The sequence below is a fragment of the Centrocercus urophasianus genome, unplaced genomic scaffold, assembly GCF_019232065.1.
Source record: "Centrocercus urophasianus isolate 14NV4802_14NV808 unplaced genomic scaffold, USGS_Curo_1.0 seq_13, whole genome shotgun sequence".
Taxonomy (NCBI): domain Eukaryota; kingdom Metazoa; phylum Chordata; class Aves; order Galliformes; family Phasianidae; genus Centrocercus; species Centrocercus urophasianus.
In genome coordinates this window covers 50,722,921-50,740,926 of record NW_024884475.1, presented here as the reverse complement: position 1 = coordinate 50,740,926, position 18,006 = coordinate 50,722,921, and positions in this window count along the sequence as shown.

The window sequence follows — 18,006 nt, the reverse complement described above, 5'->3', positions numbered from 1 at the left end:
CTTGAATATTAAATGCTGCTATTTATTTTTGTGCTGACCATGATGTAGAGGGTTTGCAGAGATCTTTATAGAATAAACTTAAATAGAATCATAGACTCATAGAACTGTTTGAGTCGGAAGGGACGTGTGGTCTAACTCCACTGCAATGACACCTAAAGCTCCATCAGGTGCTTAGAGCCCCTCCAGCCTGACCTTGGCAGTTTCCAGAGATGTGGTATCTATTGCCTCTCTGGGCAACCTGTGCCAATGCCTCGCCAGCCTTGTACAATACTTCTTTCTTATGTACTGGCTAAATCCACCTTATTCTAGTTTGAAACCATTTCCCCTTGTCCCATTATACTCTTCTACTGGTGCACTCCTTGCTAAATGCTGCAGTAATGCCAACGGCTAATTTCAGAAAATAATAGTGGGCTTAGAAAAATAGAAGACAGCTTGAAATCATTGAAATTAGGGCATAATATTTACATCTCTTTTGTCCTTACTACTTTCCATTTTTTTTTGAGACTGCTGTTCATGGTTGCAAAGGCTTTTCCTGTTATATAGCATTTTTTGTCACATTGGAACACAGGTTTCCATGATATTACTCAGTGAAGTGCCCAAGGCTTCAGGAAAAGCAAATACGACAAGATACTTGATAAAATCATGGAAGATGGCAAGCTGTTTAAAGCACCTTTTCCATAGAAGCAAGTTGACTAGACCACCGGGGGAGGGAACAGGCAGATTTATTCTGAAAATCACATTAATGGTGTTCATGCAGGAAAATGAGCTCTTGATGGGAGGTGCTAATTGTTATTAATTAAACAACTTACATGATTACATATGATTAGTACTGACCCACAATATTAAAACAGTAAATTCCTCCTAGAGTGGGCAAGACAATATGGGAAATTGAGTAAGTTAATAAATCAAAACTAATGGATGTCTGGAACAATTACAGTCATTAGTGGACCTACAGTCACTTTAAATATGTAAAGGGAAGTCCATAAAAGCTAATAATGTTACTATGGAAAGGGATTTCTTGGGACGCGGTTGAGATACAGGCAGCACCATGACCTGTGTTAGGTGTTGAACAAGGGGCACCAATGAGGGCCTGCCTGCAGACAGGAGACATTGCTCCCAGCGGCTTTCTTTAGGCTGCTTGGACACCACATCTGTACAGTGTGCACTGTGCACCTCTCCACTGAAGCCAAAGAAAGTTAATAACCTCAAACACTTCTTGAGAGGATGTCTTTGATTTGATGTCCTCCCAGGGATTTACAAAGAATAAATAGACCTTAATTTAATAAGCCCAAAAGCTGGGGTGCTGCAGGGGCCATGAGCTGCTCTCTGCTGTTGCCTTTGCTTTCATACTGGACTGTGTGTTCAGCCACTTCTGCTTGTTTGCAAATGCAGTGATGGGCAGATAGGGCACATTCAGGGCCATTTTTGAGTACAGAGAAGAAAGTGAACCTGAACCCAAGATGAGGTGAAGGAATTGATACACTCTGTATTTGATCTCCCTTATTCATGTCACACTGCATCATTAGTGTATGTGAAAATGCAGTGAAGTGTTAACACAATAACCAGGAAACTGAAGATCTCCAGCCATTTTGTGTCCAGAAGGAAAGTTGTATTCTGTTTCTGAGGCAGATTTAATCAACAGGAACCAGTGCTGGAGGGCAGTAACAGATAAGCAAAGAAATTACTCCCAGAGTCGATGTAATTAAAAACATCTGGGTGATGTCAGCCTGCCTACAAGGCTATTTTCATGAAGAGTTTGTGAGCACTCCTAAAATCCTCTTACTAATTGGCAACATCAAGCTTCTGCACTATGTGCCATGCTTTTTTTTCTGAGTGTGTGTATGCACGGCTGCATGGTATTTATGGGTTTAAGTATCCCCACAAACACTGTTTCCCTTTTTTTAACATTGGAAAACCAATGCCACTTAGGAATTTACAAGGACAAATTGATGGCCAGACTCTATAGCAGATGGAAACGTTTAGCAAATTTCTGCATCCACTGGACAGACTTACCACAGATGTATCTTACCAGGGACTTCAGCCAAAGCCTTTTTTTGGACACAGGGAAATGGTCTTTTCCATGAGACATTTCCTTTAGCTGACCTGATGGAAGCAGATGATCTGTACCTCCAGCAGTAGGTGGGCTTTCTCGTGGGCAGCAGAAGAGGTGGGCATGGGTCACTGCATGTGGGATGTGATGTCCAGCAGGTGCCAATGGGAACTGGCACTGCTCTGCTCTAATCCAGGGTGCGGAAGATAGGGGTTGGCCACAGCAGTAACATTTGCAGGATGCTTTCCCTTTCTGAAGGTCAGTAGGACTTTCTGATGAGGAAGTACTAATATCCTTAATGGTCAAAAGGGATTCTTAGTGCTGCTTTTAACTACTAAGTTTAATTGATGGCCAACTGTATTATCATTCATAGGTTCGGTGGCTTGTGTTGCTGCCCCCAGTAACTAAACTTCACAGCACATTGGCTTGTTTTACAGTCTGGGTGAGAGTCATTCTCATTAAAGTTTATGAGGAACTGTCAAATCAAAGAGAGCGGGGGTCTTTTCAAGATGCCTTTGTTTTATTTTATGGGATTCTGTGTGAGGGAACAGACACTTCAATGAAAACTCGCTGCTCCTACAAAGATTGGTATGGAAAGGGACATTATGGGTATTATGTGTGACAGTGAGCCACTGCAAGCTGTGTTCTACAGCAAAATATTACCAGCATGTCCATTAGCAGACTGGTGCAGGAAATTTGAGCTGCACTGAAATTAACCGGGGGTATGGTTGAAGCATTTTATCAGCCTGATCTGATCTCTTTTCAGTCAGGTATAACATAATTATAGTTGTGGTATCTATGCATGCTACAAGACTTACTAAAACTGCAGATGTTTTATGCTAGAAATTGAGTTTTCTCTGTACAAATCTCTCTCTGGAGCAGTGAGGGCTCATCCTGTCTTTGCTGTACGGAAGAATATGACTGTTTTTTTCCTTTTAGGATGAGGCCACCCTAAAAAATCCCAAACTTGTTGCAACCACTTTTATGGCCCCGCAGCAGACAACATCCCCCTTGCACCCAGATCTTTCGAGAGCAGCCCCTGGTGCGTGCTGTGATCATTGCTCCTTCCCAGAGGTGCTGTGCTGTGGCTGCCCTGAGCCTGGCCATGTCCTGCAGCTCTTCAGAAAGCCGAAACTGTGGCAGGAAAAAGAAAAAAAAATAGCAGCCTCTTTGTAGATGCTTTAAACAAAAGGGAAGAGAAGAGCCACACTCTGACCTCGCTGCTGCAATGCACTCACCATATTGTTTCCATCAGCCCTAGCAAGGGTGTGTTTTGTGAAGTGCACAAACAGCAATCCCCATTGCAGGGCCTGCGTTGGAGATGCTTTCTTCTTTACTTCCCATGCCTTTTAAAAGCACCTACAGCTCTATCAGGAGCTCAGAGCCCCTCCAGCCTGACCTGTGCTGTCTCCAGGGATAGGGCATCTGCCACCTGTCTGGGCAACCTGTGCCAGTGCCTCACCAGCTTTCTAAAACACTTCTTCCTTATGCCCAAACTAAATCTCACCTCTTTAAGTGTGAAACCATTTCCCCTTGTCCTGTCACAACAGACCCTGCTAAAAAGTCTGTCCCTTTCTTTCTTACAGCCCCCCTTTAGATACTGAAAGGCCGCCTCTCAGGTCTCCCCAGAGCCTTCTCTTCTCCAGGCTGCACAGCCCCAGCTCTCTCAGCCTGTCCTTGTAGGGAGGTGTTCCATCTCTTGGATCATTTTTGTGGCCCTCATCTGGATGCACTCCAACAGATGACTCTCCTTCACAGAACTCCATATCTGGACACAGTGCTCCAGGTGAGGTCTCACAGGGCAGAGCGGAGGGGCAAGATCACCTCCCTGACCTGCTGGCCACAGTTCTGTTTTTGCAACCTGGGTCACTGTTGGCTTTCTGAGCAAGTGCACGCTGATGGCTAACATCCAGCTTACCATCAACCAGTACCCTCAAGTCCTTTTTGGCAGGGCTGTGCTTCATCCTTACATCCCCCAGCTTGTACTCATAGCAAGGGTTGCCACAGTCCAGGTCCAAACCTTACACTTGGCTTTGCTGAGCCTCACAAGTTTCATTTGAACCCACTGCTTGAACCTGTATAGGTGTTTCTGGATGGCACCTTGTCCCACAGGCGTGTGAACTGCACAAACACAGATTGGTGTCATCTGAAAGCTTACTGAGGGTGCATTCAATCCCGTGCCCTGCTAAAAACCCACTTCTCTTCTACATTCATCAACTTTTAGAGCATTAAATGTAAGGTTTGTATTCTTCTCTCCATCTTAAACATCCATCCTCCAGGTGCAGTGAACAGGTTTGGTGCATTGCACTCCTAATGAAGTCCTCTCTGTGCACCCTGAGGACAGCCTGGCTGAACAAGGGCTGCCTGTGCCCCAGAGACCTTGTCAGTCTTAACCAGTGCTGACTTGAGGAGTTACTGCAAGGATCCTTGGAAATGGATCAGCAATTCAGATTTTGCAGAGCAGCAGGCAAAGATGTATTTCCTTGCCTGAAGGATGAGAAGTAATAAGGTCAGTAGGAAGCCCTCCCAGAACTCCCCTCTGCACAAGAGCTGCTTCTGCAGGGCTGTCCTATCCAGAACCTTGGGACACAGAAGCACTTACCTGCCATTACTGTTTTACACACTACTTGGGTTTTGGTGCATGTAAGGCACCGAAGTGGTCTGCTCTATCACTGCTCTCTCCAGAAGCAGAGATGAAGGCTCCTGTGGAGCTATAAGCTATTAAAAAGATGCACATAGTGCTTCAGCAACATCTGCAGGAGATATTTAATAACTTAGCAGTAGATTTGGGTTCCTAAAATTATGCTCCTATAGATAAGTGCTATATATATAAATTATTTGGGTGTGGAGTATACTGTTGTTCCATTTTGTTTTCATACACTCTTAAGCCTCTGCATTACACCATCACAGCTTGCAGGAAGGAGGGCTGCTCACATTACATCTAACACAGATGTGCATTAGGCTGAATCCAGGTCTGCATTTTAGCCTGGAGATGTTCCAGATGCTACTGCTGTTATGCATGTGCAAAGGAAGAAGGGTTTATTTAGCTGGCTACATACTTTCAGATCCTGCAGGATGTAGACATTACTGTTACAATAATGGCTATGGTAATTTCCAAGGTAGGTGATAAATCTACTGCTTAATCCATCTCTTCCTTAATTAGGCAGTAAGGGTAACATCACTATCTGCAGTAGGAGACACAAGTGAGATCGGTATTTAAAATCTGAAATTCAAATTATCCTTTCCTTTGTGAGGATGAGGGGGGTGTTTAAAAATAATAAACTGTGGTGATTTATGCGGTATCCTCTTGCCTTATCAAAAAGCACAGATTCAAATTGCAGCAGCTTTAATGGACCCAATGGACAAAAGTCTTAAGTTTAATCCTAGCAGGCATTTTAAAACCATGAGAAGATACAGAGTATAGATTTAGAAAGGCAAAATGAAGTGCTTAATCTTTATCAGTTAATAAAAGGCCACTCCAATAACATAGCAAACTGCATAACTTTGAGGAAAGAGTGTAAGTCATCGCTGCAGCCTAACTAAATGGTGATGGTGAGAGCAGGGGCAACTGTGAGCAGAAAGATGTGAACAGGGATTTTAAGGCTGGCTGAGTGTTGGATATCCCTCAGGAGAGGAAGTAGGCTAGGTAGCCTCGTGGCCAATGATTTACATCTTGGGCTAACAGCTGGCTTCCTATCTCCAGAGTTGCAAGAGGGAACATGAGCTGTGGTCTCCCACTATGAGGATGAGCAAGCCAGGAAGAAGTTCTGGGATGAGTTCTGGGAAGTTCTTGCTCCTTTAAATGTATTTGTTTGTGAGCTTAAGGTGAGCTTAAGCGTGGGCACTGAGAATGCCCAGGGCTATGAGACCAGTGGGGGAGGCCAAAGGTGTATGCATCCCTGCAGTACTAAAGCACTGGTCAAGGCAGTGTCAGAAGGCTGCCCTTCTTGTTCAGGTTTGCTGTGATGAACTGATGGGCACACTGTATATTTTTGTTGTACGTCCTTCATTTTAATTTGCTGAAAGCAGTTATTTTGCACAGATCTTACAATTAACTTTCTCTGCTTCAAGAAGCCTTACAGGTGCTGGCTTGGAGTCCTCCAGCCCAGTGAGCTGGGGACTTTGTAGAGAGCTCTGATGTCTTTTCTGTGGCTTCTGGTTTGATATTATCAGTACTGTGCACTTGGCATCAAACCCACAAGAGCTCACTTCTCAAGGGAACTTAGAATAGGGAATAAATCACAGTTTTTGCAGGAGAAAAAGTTGATCAGTTTAAAATTTCACCCAGACTCTCTGCTGGGTTTGTTCAACTTTCAAGAGGATGTGTTTGAAGCTGGGCTGTAGTTGCAGTTCATCCTTATTTTTCAATGCTGGTACTTTTTCCTTTCAATTGAAGTGTTTTCTATGCCAAAATCAGTAGATAGTTGGATTCAGAGTATATCTGATGCAACAGGTAGCTTTAAGGAGAAAAAAGGTTGCATTTAGGGTATTTTTAGCTTTTTGCAACATAACAAGTGGCTTAGTCTTTGGCCCTAAATGTGAGTGACAAGGACTTGTCACTCAAGGTCTTATCTGATGCAGATTTTCTCCATCTGGAGCCTCTCTGTTCTGCCAAGTGTCATCCCACTTCAGTGAAGCCTGAGGAGCTGGATTGTTAATTAATAGTATCCTAAGGACATCGTTTTAAGCCTCGTGCTGCCAGTGCCATAAAATAAAGCACTGATTTACTGAGCTATTTCTTCTTTTTCTTGCCTTAGAAGACTTTGTTTGTTTAAACAACAACACCTAAAAATAGTGAAACTGCTGTGTAGAGGGAGGGAAAACCCCTGTCTTTCTTCCCTCCCCCTCTGCCAGGAACACGGTGCATATAAAACTGATAAGATTGTTTAAGAAAAATCCCACAAACTAAGCTGAAAACAGCACGCAGCAGCTTGCTGAAACATCTTAGACAGTCTTGTGCTGGCTGGAATGGACGTGTTCAGCCAGGCTTGGTCACTGCAGAGGCACAGCTGTGGGAGATGTGCTGGGCAGTAACAGTCCCAGAAACCCCCAGACACTGGTCTATTTGTTTTTTAATGGAGATGCTTTCAATTGACATCAGCTTAACGCGGATCAAATTTGGGATGGCTATTTCAATCAATCCACACAATGCTTTCCTGATGGGGCGTAAGTTGGCGCCCTCTTATTTAAAGCTGCTTGCATTTGGTTTTGTATACCAATGCAATCACCTAGCATTAGCATCCAGATGAGGGTACTAAGACGAAAATCAATGTGATATACCAGAGGTGACTGTCAAGCACAAAGTCTCCATCCTTTTCACCACTCAGACTTTGCAGTTCGCAGAAGCTCGCTCATTAGGCCCACGGTGGTTAGGACCTCTGAGATTCTTTCAAGCTGTTGGCAGTCAGGGCATGTGGTGGCAACGTGAGCTGCACCATGTACTCAAGCAGTGCTCAGCAGAATTAAGTCTAACAGAGACTCCTGCAACCTCCACATCACCATTCAGGTGCTTGACAACAGTGGCAGTGTTATTTTATTGTAGATTTGAGCGCATCTTCCTTTTGAATAGTTTTTCTTCCCTGTTTGCTGGAGAGATCCAGATGTGCTTTTCTAGTTTATTAAGGCAGCTGAGGAGATCTTCTCACCGCTGCTGTCCCTCCTGTTGTGTGCTGTGGATGCTCAGCACCACCACAGCCCCAGTGGGCACAGAACCTCAGCCACCACGGTGCTGCCTGACTTTTTGCAACTGGAGCCAGGGGGACAACAGGCTCCTGGAGCCATTCCACAGCAAGCTAATCTCTCCTGACAGCAGAGCTGTCGAGGTGTCTTTGCTCACTGGGCCTGGGGATAATTGGGTTTAGAGCTGGGGCCCAGCCATGAGCCCCGGGGGAAAGAGATGAGTAATTGGGATTTCCCCCCTGTGGGGATGAAAGCTTCACTGCTCCTCGTGCAGTGGTTGGGGTGGTGAGTCAGAACCTACAGGCCTCTCCTCACGGCAAAATCCCTGTCAGTGTCACCTTCTCTTTGCTGACTTCTCTTTTTTCCCTTCCTAATAGTTAATCTCAAAGGAATATTTTAGGGAAAAAGGCATACTGATATAAAACTATTTTTTGTTTGTTTTGCTTTCTTTTTGTATTGTAGTCCTTTACTATTTCTAAAAATCCTTGGGAAATAATAACAAACATTATAGAAGTCCTAGTGAAAAGAAAGATGAAACAATTATAGCAAGAAGTAATTTAAAATGCAAATTTGACAGAAAAACTGGGGAAGAAAAAAAAGAAAAAGCCCTAATTACACCACTCTCTCATCATCTCTTCAAAAGCTCTGTGTGCCACCTCCTCCCTTTGGGATGGCCTCAGCTGCGCCTGTGCTGCCACACTCTGACCTTTGCAGCGAAGTACGTTTGACCCAAAATAAAACAGAGGAGGGAGGGGAAGGAGAAGGCAGCTGCCTGCTCATTTAGACTGCCAGCTAGATGTCGGATATTGGCACAGGCTGCCCAGGGAGGTGGTGGAGTCAACATCTGTGGAGGTGTTCAAGGACTGTGTAGGTGTGGCACTGAGGGACATGGCATAGTGGGACGGTGGGGATAGGCTGATGGTTGCACTAGCTGATCCTATTGGTCTTTCCAACCTTGATGATTCTATGATTCTGTGTGTGGCTGCTGGTGGGCTGTGGTATGTATTGTATAGGATATCATTGAGGCTTTCTGAGATGTGACGGAGTGATTTCAACAGCAATAATCTTGATGGGAAGGGTTGACCCTAAAACAGTGATTTTGCTGTTGAGGCCGCCCGCAGAGTGGCATGGATCACCCGGTGTGTCCCTGCCTGTCCTGGGACTGGAAGGGCCTCCTGTGCCCCCACTTCCACAATGGCTCAAAAATATAGACAATGAATGGGAAGCACACACTGTATCCTGGTAACAAAACATGACCCTTAAAGGCCAGTGTGTGCTGTTGGTCTTGAGCTTAGATGTATGCATGAAAAATTAACCTGCGCTAGAACTGCATATTGAAGTAGGATTTTTTTGGCATTACCACCTGTTGGCAACACTTTTGATTTAAATTTTGCCCATCTCATTGGCCTGGATGGTATTTAGAATTATAAAATCACAGAGGTTGGAAAGGACTTCTAAGATCATCTAGTCCAACCATCCACCTACTACCAATGTCGCCCACTAAACCATGTCCCTAAGTACCCCATGTCCACATTGCTTTGACACCTCCAGAGACTGTGAGTCCAGCACCTCCCTGGGCAGTCTATTCCAATGCCTCACCACTCTTTTGGAAATTTTTTTCCTGATTTCCAACCTGAACCTCCCCTGGTACAACTTGAGGCCATTCCTTCTCTTCCTATCTCGTCTTAACATCCTACTTCATCAAACAAAGGATCATATTTTCTCTGGAGATATTAACACTGTACTACTTGCATTGCAATCTAATGACGGCAATTTTATACGTGGTTACCATGTCCTCAGAGCACTGTTACAGAAAGTGCTTATAGAGCCAAAGTGCAGGGTATCCTCTGTGTCAGCCAGCCACGTCTCTGGAGGCAGTGATGCCACTCAGATTTTCTAGCTGTGGGTCAGGGTCTTACAAGTAGTCCAGCTTGGCAGTGGAAGAGCTCAGCAAAGGTTATTTATTTCAATGGAGCAGAGTCATAATGAAGAGCATCTTGCGCCCAAAAAGGAGTAGAGCTCACCTGTCTCCTCCCATGCAGATTCATGAAAAGGTGGATGAGATTCTACTTGACTACAGAGAAAGAATATGACAACAGGCTGAAAGAGCTGGGACTGTACAGTCTGGAGAAGAGAAGGCTACAGGGAGACCATTCAGTATCTAAAGGGGAGCTGTAAGAAGGAAGAGGACAGACTCTTTAGCAGGGTCTGCTGTGATAGGATGAGGGGAAATTGTTTCACACGAAAAGAAGCAAGATTTACATTGGACATAAGGAAGAAGTGTTTTAGAAGGCTTTTAAGGCACTGGCACAGGTTGCCCAGAAAAGCAGTGGATGCTCCACCCCTGGAGACAGCCCAGGTCAAGCAGGAGAGGCTCTGAGCTTCTGATGAAGCTGTAGGTGTCCCTGTTCAGTGCAGGGGGTTGGACCAGATGGCCTTTAGGGGTCCCTTCCAACTCAAACAATTCTATGATCTATGAAAAAAAAAAATCCATGAGGAAACACAGGCCAAGCTCACTTTGTTCAAAGGAGCTTTTACAGATATTTGGGGGATGGGACATTGCTGAAGTAACTGTAGTCTGAGTGGAGGCATACAATAAAATAGGGATGTTTCCTAAATAATTTATTTTAGAACAGAACTGAGTGGTGAGTGGGAATGCTTCCCTGCAGGCCAGCAGAAGGACACAGTTGGTATCACACATTTCAGCAGCTGGCATGTTAATGAGGCCATTTTTATTGAAATGAGCTAAATACTATTAACATTTGTGGACTCCCAACTGATTTCTGAAGCATTTATTGAACTTCAAAAGTGCTTCAAGAATCAATTAAAAATAATTTTTCATATTTGATAGAAGGAAGACCAAAGAACGTTCTGCAGTCACGTTTACACTTATCCGAACAGATCTTACCTTTGTGTAGCTGACTTTAAACAGTTCCTTTTTTAAAATTATTATTCTCTTCCTGTGCTTTAAATGATGCTTAAAATGTCATCTAAGAATGTGTTTAAGGAGCTTGTGTCCAGTGTTACTTTGGGTCTTGGTCTCCTGTGCTTGAAAAATGAATGTATGGCTTCTACTTTAGAGTGATGACACTTGGCCTTTTTTTTGCCAGCTAAATAAAAACGGCTAAATAAAATGTTAATAAATGTAATGTTAAAAATCAATTACAATATTATTAAAATGTTTTGTTCTGTAGAGGAAGATAGCAGTACAGAGTCAAAGGTAGAGCTATGGCTGAATGGCAGAGGGCTGCTGGCCAGCACCCTGCTCTGCACACTAGCCCAGCTCTGGGGAGCAGCACTCCTGTGTGTGTATTCAGAGTTGTATCACCTCTTCTGGTTTTTATCTTGTCTCCAGCTTGGCAGCTATCAGCCACAACGATGAGGATTTTTTCATTGGCTTCTTTTGAAGGAGAAAAACCAAAAAAACTTGGAAGAAAAGTCCCATGCAGGATACACATCACATGTAAAAATAAACCAGGAGGGAAAAAAAAAAGAAAAATTGTTTGTTGTACAAATGTACACAGAAGTGGTTGTTTTTTCTTTCTCCTCTTTCCTCAATTGACTTGAATCCTCTCTCAGACATTAAAAATAGCCTAGTCCAATGGAAAGAAAAGGAAAGCAGGAGAAACAGTTGGTCATGGCTTGTAGCTTTGAATATTGCATAACTGACTTAAATTCTAGGTCTCTTTGGATGCAGGACAGGTCCGTGGCAGCTCTGCCCTCAAAGCATCATGTGCCAGGTCCTTGGCCTAAGCCAATCATTTGATGGGGTCACCTTTGCTAAGATCAATAGTGCTGTTCATCTGGGGTGAGATTGTTCCCAGTAGTCAGCTGCAGGAGAGCCTGCTGGGTCCTGAAGTCAGCAAGAGAACAGGGAAATGACTGACAAGTGTTGAGGCAGAAAAGGATGGGATGACGGTATTAGTGAGCCAGGATTTGTTTAATACTTCTGACATACAACTTCCCTTCCAAAGTTCCATTCTCTGCCTTAGCCCTTTTTTTTTTTCTTCTGTTCCTCAACAAGTCCCTACACATGAAATGGAGAAAAAGTGTTTTAAGGAAATGAGTCACACACGAGTCTTCATCTGAGCTGTGCTCTCTGATGTCGCAGTGTGGTCAAAGTGAGGAAGCAAAAGGTTGGATGCTTTTAAAGCTTAGATGACTAATTGTTGGCACAAACAGGGCATAAGGACTGATGGGGAATGGACCTGGTGCTGCCTGTATAGCAGTGGGCACAATTAGATGTGCCAAGCCAGGTAACATGGCTTTTGATTTTATTCGATTTGCATCTAAGCACCTTGAAATTCTGTGATGGTACCATAGCATTCTCCTGGAAAAACAAAACAAAACAAAACAAAACACACACACAAAAAAAAAACAACAAAAAAAACCCACAAAACAACTCTGCCTTAAATAGAAATCTCTTTGTAGAATTATAAAGAATATATGACTGAGTAAGCATGAACTAAAAGGGCTGAGTTTATTATTCCTGTGAGTTTGATAGAGCTGATGGTCCACATCTGTGTGGATGAAGTCAGCGTGAGCAGTGAGGGGAATGGCTTTATGCTACATGGTAGCAAATGTTTGCAGATATTCTGCTTTGTCTCCAGAAGCCTGTTATTGTTGTGCATGTTTTCAGTACCATGTATCCCATCAAATGCAGAAATAGGACAAAGGTTTGTTATCAACCATTTATCATAAATGTCCAATTTGTGAGGCACTGGGAAAATCTGCTATTGCTTAAATTTTAAGAGCTCACTTCTAGACCAGCAGTGTCTATGAAAACACACAGTTTGAACTTTATTTTTTGCAATGGGGAAGTGTAAAGGGTTGGTTTGGATGAATTTTTGCTTTGTAAGCCACTGTTCTGGATCCTTAGCAAAGTTATTTTGTGTTGTTATTTCTTCAGGAATAGTACTGCTATTTTTTACTTTCCTGTGAATGGCAAAACCATAAAGAAAGCTGGCATCAAGGATTGTGTTTTATAAGAAAGGAAATAGGAAAGATGAAATGGCTACATATGGCAACATGGACTGTTTCCAACTGAATGGGGAAAAAAGAGTCAGATTTTTGCAGAGTATACAGAGAACTGAACTGTATTTTTATGCAAATGCTATAGAAAATGCAGCTCAGCAAAGGCTGTTTTCCTCCTGTTGGCTGCAAAGCACTTTGAGTGCCTAAAGACCTACGTTTTCTACAAGAACTTCATGGGAAAGAGTATAAAGAGGTAATAGAGTGTCTAAAAACATTATGCCTACCACTTTTTTTTAAATCCAATTTTCATCTCAGGAATCAAATACGAGGAGGAAGCACCGTTGTGCCTTTGATAAGTCTAGCTATTAGTGATGTTTTCCTTGCTGTTCTGACAGTGAGCACACCCAAGGGCCATTTGCAGACAAGACAGCAAGCTCTGAGTGTCCAATTCATATGCCATTAGATAGGAAGAATTGTTACCTGGTTTTGGAGAATGTGTGAATGGACAGGTTGAGTTTGGAGGGACACTTATAAACAGGAGGGGATCCTAAAGAGATTGCAGACATCTGCGTTGACCAGAAGGAAGCAGACCTCACTTCATCAGGTTAGCTGGAGCATTTAGTAGTGTCAGAAGCATTCCACTTACTAAAAGGGAAAACAGAGATGATTGAAAATGTAGTAAGGCCACAGGACAGCATAGATTGCTTCTGCTATGCAGCTATGGTAAAAAAGTTTGCTCCAACCGTATCAGCTTTGATCAGCTGGGTGTCTGGCTGCTGTAAAAGAAAAAAATAAAATAAAATCACAGAATCATAGGGGTTGGAAGAGACCTCTGGAGATCATCGCATCCAACCCTGCTAAAGCAGTTTCCCTAGGGTAGGTTGCATAGGAAAGCATTCAGGTGGATTTTAAGTATCTCCAGAGAAGAAGGGTCCACAACCTCTTTGGGCAGCCTGTTCTAGTGTTCTGCATCCTCATTTTTTTTCCTCATGTTCATATGAAACATCCTATGTTCCAATTTGTGCCTGTTGCCCTTTGGTGAGTCACTGGACACAACCAGAAAGAACCTGGCACCATCTGGTTGACTCCTGCCCTTTTAGATATTTATAAGCATTTATTAGATCCCCCATCAGGGGGACAGCCCCAGGTCACAGCCTTTCCTTGTAAGCAAAATGCCCCAGGCTCTCAAGCATCTTTGTGGCCCTCTGCTGGACTCACTCCAGCAGTTCTCATTCTCTCTTGAACTGGGGAGCCCAGAACTGTACACAGTACCCCAGATCTGGCCTCAGCAGGACAGAGTAGAGGGAGAGGATCAGCTTCCTCAACATCCTGGCCACGTTCTTTTTAATGTACCCCAGGATACCACAGGCCTTCATGGCTACAAAGGCACACTGCTGACCCACGGCCAACCTGTTGTCCACCAGAACACCCAGGTCCTTCTCTGCAGAGCTTCTTTCAAGCAAGTCAGCCCCTAAGCTGTACTGATGCATGTGGTAATACCTCCCCAGTTGTAGGACTCTGCTCTTGCCCTTGTTGAATCTCATCAGATTCCTCTCTGCCCAATTCTCCAGGCTGGCTGGGTCCCACAGAATGGCAGCACAGCCTTCTGCTGTGTCAGCTACTCCTCCCAGCTTTGTATCATCAGACTTGCTGAGGTGTATTCTGTCCCTTCATACTGGTCATTGATAAAGATGTTGAACAAGACAGGTATAGAGGAGTGAAATTAGATATTTTGACAATCAATTAATGTGAGTCCTTTGATATATTTTTATCTCTAGTATTAACTTTAGTATACTTACTGTAATTTCAAACACCATTTAAGGATGAGTGGAAAACGAACACATTGTCGTCTTACAGAGCATGTTCAAAAGTGGCCAGCGTTCTTCTCAAATAACATAGCTCTGCCTCTCTTCACCACACAAAGCCCTTTTATCTATTCCATGTGGATAAGTGGTACAACAACCTGTTGGGTGAAAATATCATGCTCATCACAGATTCAAAGCTATTGCAAGAAACATCGACACTGAGAATATGTATTTCTCTGCTGGCAGCAGACGTTGAGTATTCTTAGAGAAGCATTTTGACAAAATACTTCGATAGTAATACCTAAAAAATACTTCCCTGTATTCACGGAGGGGAGCATTTCAATGCACATTTTCTTACCTACAGTCTCTTTCCTAATACTGCTAGAGAAATTTCCCTGGAAACAAGATGTGACCCTATTTTGGTTATGGGTACACACTACACACTTTGGGGATGCCCACATTACATCACCAGTGGCCAGCTTAAGCCAGAATGCTTTCAGAAAATTGATGTTTTCCTTGGTTCTTGGCCGTGGGGAATACTAGGGACAATAAAGAAGCTTGCAAATAAACATGCAGCTGTAATTACCTGAGTAGCACCAAGAGACCATTATATTCAGAAGGAGGCAAGAAGCTGTGCTTCTGCCCCCCAGCTCGTGTCCATTGCAGCAGGTGGTGAGATGGGTTGGGGATATGCTGCCATGTGTTGAATTTACAGGGGTGAGATAACTCATTGCTACACACTGCTGATGGCAAGAGTCACGCTGGAGGAACTGAAGACTTATTTAGGGCAGAATGTGTTGAAAGCAGCACCAGCCCCTATGCTTTGTTGCACCAAGACTGTCCTCAGCTTTCTAGGCATACCTGGCACAGCGCATTTCCCAGGCTGAAATGACGCAGGCTCTAAGCCTCACGGCGAAACAACAACTTCTGCCCAGGGCAGACATAACAAATGTAACAGGGGCCATATGGGTGACCTGTGGAAAAGGCATGGTGAACAGATTTCACTGACGGTTGCTTATGAAACTGAGGGTAAGGAGAATGTGATGAAGGGGTGTGCTGATGGATTGCTGAGATGAAAGCTTAGAGGAGATGTCATACGTGGCCCCAGAAGTTAATAAAAATGGCTTAATCTTCGCAGATATTATGTCAGGCAGTGATAACCAAAAGGAGAGGATGGGAAAACATGCCAGTCCCATCAGGAATGAAGAACAGGAAAGGACATTGGGCTCTCTCCCACTGTGAATTCTGAGAGCTCCCACAGGATTGCACCTGTGATTTATCTTCATATGGGAGATGTCATTTGGGCAATCTACCAGGGAGAAGTGTGCAGTATTGACAAGCTGTGCCAATGCTGCAAAGCATAAGGTGTTGCTGATTTCCAGCTCGCTGGATAAGGAGGCTGAGATTTTGTGCTTCATTTCCATCGCAATTATAGCACTATGAACTGATAGTCTTTTAGGGGTTGCTTTTTCACAGGAGTTATGGTTTTCCAGTTTCTGTGTGTGTATCAGCCACATAACTGTTTGGAAACAACCTACAGAGATGACAAATCTGCAATGATAGCTGCTTGAACATTTCTCAGGTATGGGCTGTCCCTGTCAGTTCTGGATCTGCCTGCACCTCCACCAATGCCAAATCTTGGGTGGAAGGGGGCAAGAGCTTTCCTGGCAGCCCAGACTCTGGGATTCCAGCCATTCTCACTTTCCATTAAAAGATCAAGTTTCCAGCTGCAAAGAAAAGGTTGAAAATGTAAACCCTAACTATGTCAAAGCAGCAGAAGCAACTATAAAGCAAATGATTTTTATTTTTCCATTTAGTCTTGTTTTGAACTACTCCTCCTTTCTCTAGGAGGCTGATTCATTCTTTTGAATAGATTGTGTTGGCAATACTGCGTTTTTGCTCCCGCAGGGATAACTTCAGAGCTTTTCTTTCAAAACTACTTTGCCCAGTTTAGACATCTCTTAGAAAAACTAAATGAGAAGGAATTTGTAAGAAAAATTAATGATCTGCTAACATAAATTTTTCACAACCTCGTACACGGATGGAGTGGGTTTGTAGAGTTACAGAACCATAGTGACTAATAATAGTAATGAAGGGTCTGATTGTATCATGTGGTTAAAGATAGTCATAATACTCTAATTGTCTTTGCCGTTTTCCCACTCCTTGCTGTGACATCAGCCCGTCCCCAGACCATTACATCCTGCTCATGGTTCTTTCTTGTTGATAAATAATGAGTCACTATACGCATTGCTCTATGACTTGTGCAGCTGCATTGCCAAATTTTTCCTCTCTGCAGAATGAATCTTCTTTCCCAAGGGCTTAGTGTGCCTTGCAAATTGTGACGTTTATCTGTTGACATACAAGCCCATTAGCAGAGGATGAACTTGGCAAGGGGTGACTAGGCATGAGGTTCAACAAAGCCATGTGCAAGGTCGGACACTTGGGTTGTGGCAACCTCTGCTATCAGTACAAGCTGACGGATTCAGCGATGGAGAACAGATCTGCCACAAGGACCTGGGGGCATTGGTGGATGGCAGCTGGATATGAGCCAGCAGTGTGCCTTCACAGCCCAGAAGGCCAACCATACCCTGGGCTGCATCAGCAGAAGCATGGCAACATCCAGAGGAGTGCCACAAACATGATCTGAGGGATAGAACACCTCCCTACGAGGACAGAGAGAGCTGGGGCTGTGCAGCCTGGAGAAGAGAAGGCTCTGGGATGACTTGAGAGTGGCCTTTCAGTATCTAAAGGAGGGGCTGCAAGAAAGAAAGGGAGAGACTTTTTAGTAGGGTCTGCTGTGACAAGACAAGGGGAAATGGTTTCACACTAAAAGAGGGGAGATTTAGATTGGATACGAGGGAGAAGTGTTTAACACTAAGGGTGATGAAGCACTGTCACAGGTTGCCCAGAGAGGCAGTGGATGCCCCATCCCTGGATACAGCCAAGGTCAGGCTGGAGGGGCTCTGAGCACCTGATAGACCTGCAGATGCTCCTGTTCACTACAGGGAATGGGACCAGGTGGCCTTTAGGGGTCCCTTCCAACTTAAATGACTTTGAATCTCTGAAACAAGGCTCTGGCTCTGGCTTTGGCTGGCTGCTGTGCCCTGGGAGCAGGCTCACCTAAGGGAAATGGCATGCCTTCATTCATGGCGAAGCATCACAACTGTGTATGAACAGTGGAAGCCACTGCGTGCCTGTGTGGGGTCTACATGGACTGCCATTGTAGGGCACGTTGGATCCAGACCTGAGCCCTGCTGTAACTCAGATTGCAACTTGAGATGTTTACATTATAAGCAGGTGCACAAGGAAGTTCTGTGTTTCATCCACAAACAGTAATTCTGCAGTCAGAACCTACTTTCCAGCCTGCTGACAGGCTAAAGAACTCGTCGTGAGCTCTGAAACAGCTGCCAAAAAGTAGTAAAAGGTGTGAGGTTGAGATGTGGTGTTTTCCGTAAGGACAGCAAAGCGCACCCTTTGCTTTGACACCATTTCAGAGCG